We start from the raw sequence: 3,652 nt of genomic DNA, 5'->3' as shown, positions 1-3,652 counted from the left end.
CTGCCCTCTCTGCCCCCATGGCAGCTCATTGCACCCCTCTGTCCCCCATGGCACCCCACTGCACTCTTCTACCCCCACTGCCCACCACGGCACCCCTCTGCTCCCATGGCACCACTTTGCAGCCCTCAGCCCCCCATGGCACGCCTCTGCCCCTATGGTACCCCATTGCACGCTTCTGCCCCCACTGGCCTCCCATTGCACCCCATTGCACCAAATGGCATCTACTGCCCCCCATGATACCCGTGTGCCCCCTCTGCCCACTTTGCACCCTGTTACACCCTTCTGCCCCCCCATGGCACTTCCCTGACCTCTCTGCCCCCCATTGCACCCCTCTGCTTCCTTTGCACACCATTGTGTGCTTCCGCCCCCCAGGGTGTCCCTCTGCCCCTATGGCACCCCAAGGCACCCCTCTTTCTCTCCTCTCACCTCCCCTCTCAGCAGAAGGGAACCATGTCCATATGTGCATCTACCTGTGCATCCTAACACACAGTAAAACATGGCACATGCACAAACATTCCCCCCAGCACGCACGTGCATGCCCCCCCAAACACACAGAGCTTCCACGTCTTGCTCAAAAGGACCCTAATGCAGTCAGCATTGCAAACCATCCCACTGCACACACCCCCCGTCTTGCACAGACACACGCACACACACAACGCACTTCTCTCACAACCCCCACCACGATGCACACACACACAACCACAGCACACAGACACCTCCCCCAGACTATACGTCCTTCCCAGAGCATGCTGTGGCATTGCGCCAAGGTGATGCTGTGCCTAGGTGGGATGTTCACTAACTTAAGGGGAACCGTACCAGAGCAAGGACTCCGGGTGCAGCACAGCTCTCCATTATATGTATTTTATTGCTCACTCCTACACTGCAATCGTGCAGTGCAATTTGCTATAGCCAAACACTAAAATATTATTCTGCACATGCTTTGGGTTCGCAACCAAGTTGCTGTCTTAGGGATCCCGATCCTTCGCTGTCCCGTCAGTCATGGAGGAATCGTGGTGCAGGTGTGGTGCCTCAGGCTGTGGACACCCGAGGCGATAGCCGACTATCAGAAATCTCAACCGTTTGAAACATTTCGTATTCATTTTTGCACAAACCATTTTTTGTGGTTCAAATGTCGGATACACTGGGATGGGAGAGTCACATGACACAGGCTCAGTGTGTTTACTACATGACAAGCAACAGCATATTAGCACAATTAACAACAATTAGCATATTAGCACAACTATTAAACACACTAACAGAGCAGGATGATGATAACAAACATACTTTGTAAAACAAGAGAAGTTCCATGTCCAAGTATTCCCGAAAACCACAAGGACCAATTGTCACTTTGATGTCATGGGTTTATTCCGACAAGTATTTTCTGAATATCATGGCACACTTCCTCGTCATTTGGGGGTAGAAAGGTACTACATTCTTTACCAATCAGGGTACAGAAAAGGCCTTTGACAGCTCGGATGAAATCGAGTGCCATCCGATTTTGCAACACCATTTGCTGTATTGCTGATCCTGCAGCAGTAAGGACTTTTACAGCGTCACTAGCAGGATTGGCTGCTGCTTGAAAAATTAGCGCTAGCTTTTCCCAATAGGTACTTCATCGATCCTGCATTAGGTAATTCTCAATGCAAAGGGTTAAGCAGCACTACTTGGGAGTTTCCTCCTCCTCCTCTTCTTGTCTGCAACCGTATCTAAAGGGTTAAGGTAGAAATAGAGAGGCCTCAGAGATGGTCCTGGGCACCCTTGTGTTCTCCCCAATGGGAGGGGCTGCAGATGCCAGGAGCTTCATTCAGGCGGCCCCAGCAGGAGGCTTAATTCCAGCATTGTCTGCCACGGCAATGCTTGGCTCTTCTGCTTTACTCATGCTGGTATGATTAGAGTGTCTTCCTGGCACTTAAACAGAAAACGGGATGTGCGAAGCATGGGGTGCAATAGTCGTCACGGAGTAGCCCAAGGAGCAGAGGGGCCTCGTCGACATCACTTGGCTCCTGTGCCCAAAGGCAGCTCCCGTTGATGCAGCTGTTGGTCAAAGGGCTTTTGGTCTTTGTGGCTAGGGAGCCAAAGGCAGCTTTGGCAAAGGCCCCCAGAGAATTCCCCTGTTGGCTACAGTGGTTCGGGGGCCTTAGCCTTGGAGGCCAGGAGGGCTGGGCTGGCCCCGTGCTTGTGGTCGGGCGCTCTGGTAGCTGGGTAAAGCAGTTTTCTGAGCTGAAGGCAGAACGTGGCGCACTAAAGCAAAGCCCTCTGCTTTCTGTGGGCTTCTAGTCTTTGGAGGCCTGCCAAGTGCGTGTCTGGAGGTCACCTGTGTAAAGGGACAGGTGGACTGACAGGGCAAGTCCTTAAGGAAAGAGATGGAGGGAGACAAAGGCTCTCTGGAGAGGAGGGAGGGGCTACATCTCCTGTGGGGTGCGTTTCCATTTAGGTCTTGTTCGATCGTGGTGCTTCTTGCACTTGCAAGAGCAAGCTGAGAGGGGCTGGAGCACAGTTTTAGGCAACTCCTTCCCCCTAGCCCTTGCTTGTGACCGATGCGTAGAGCTCCTCTGCGTTTGGTGCCCCTCTCTTGCTTTCCTTCGGCGTGCTGCAAGTGCCTGGAAAGAGGCTCCCAGAGGACCAAGGCCTCTTTTCTTAGCCAGAAGCTGCAAGTGGGAAGGTTCAGGCCCATGTGTGCTGAGTATTGGGAGCCCGGCTAAGCTTGCTGAGCACCACTGTCCCGTCGGCCCTGGGCCACCCCCTTGGGCCCAAAGAGACACCCCCTTCCTCTCTGGGCAAGTGCCTGGGCTCCTCCTCCCTGGGTTGTCTGGGCTGCTTAGAGGCCAGGAAACGGGCACGTCCTCTTCCTGGCACCCCCAGGCTGCTCACAGTCCCATACTGCAGTGAGTCAGCCCCTGCCAAAGAAATCCTTGTGTTTCTGCTTAGAGGCAGTTGGAGGCTTCTGTGGCCTCTGGGTCTTTCCTCTGCACCAACGGCATGGGCCGTCTCTTCCTGCCCACGCGTGCCAGCAGGACAAAATGCTTCTGGTTTCTGCAAGGGAGAGCTGAACGCCACGCGACGGAAGAGCTGCAGATGGCCGAGAACGGCCAATGCCTTTTGCAAGTGGCAGCGGGCCCCTCTCCTTCGGCTGCCTTGCGAGGAGAGTGCCCCTGCCGACAGGGGCCGACGGAGGGGGCACCTTCCCTAGCTGCAGCCTGCCAGCATGCGGCTTCTGCCGCTCGCGCCTCCTGCCAGGCCAGGTGCTCTCCTGCCCCTTTCCTCGGTGTCCGGGCAACAGCCGCACCCGGGAAGCAGCAGCCCTGCCGTGCCCGTGGCCTCCTTCTCTCGCACGCCCCTTCTGGAGCAGCATCACCTCTCGGCAGCTTCTCTCTGCCCCTCCCTGGGGACTGCTGCTCTCGGCGGTGGCCCTTGACTCCCTGCCACAGAGGCATTGCTTCCCCAAATCTCCCTTGCCCTCTCCCACAACAGCAGCAGCAGCAGCAGCAGCAGCAGCAGCAGCAGCAGTGCTACCGCTGCTCAGTGCCTTGCCCTGCTGCTACGGCGGTGTGCACGCCAGGGCATGCAAACAGCCCCGCCGCACCTGCAGAACCATCCCAAAGTCGGTGGAGGACATTTGGCGCCCGAGTGTTGCAGGGAGAGACAAGGAGCC

The sequence above is a fragment of the Apteryx mantelli genome, unplaced genomic scaffold, assembly GCF_036417845.1.
Source record: "Apteryx mantelli isolate bAptMan1 unplaced genomic scaffold, bAptMan1.hap1 HAP1_SCAFFOLD_59, whole genome shotgun sequence".
Lineage (NCBI taxonomy): Eukaryota > Metazoa > Chordata > Aves > Apterygiformes > Apterygidae > Apteryx > Apteryx mantelli.
The sequence above is the reverse complement of the archived record's forward strand: the minus strand, read 5'-3'. Positions refer to the sequence as shown.